A 206-nucleotide genomic window follows, 5' to 3' on the forward strand; every position below is an offset into this window, starting at 1 on the left:
AGAGGGGGTGCCTGGGGCAGAGAGGGTGCCTGGGGCAGAGGGGGCACCTGGGCAGAGGGGGTGCCAGAGCAGAGGGCAGGCGGGGTCAGCGGCTGCCGGGGTGAATGAAATCCCTCACTCCGAGTGAATGGGACGCCGGTCATGTGGGCTGGGCGGCCGGTGGCCTCAGCGCACAGGAATGCCCGGGCCCAGAGAAAGGCACGTGC

The sequence above is a fragment of the Myotis brandtii genome, unplaced genomic scaffold (assembly GCF_000412655.1).
Source record: "Myotis brandtii unplaced genomic scaffold, ASM41265v1 scaffold986, whole genome shotgun sequence".
NCBI lineage: Eukaryota > Metazoa > Chordata > Mammalia > Chiroptera > Vespertilionidae > Myotis > Myotis brandtii.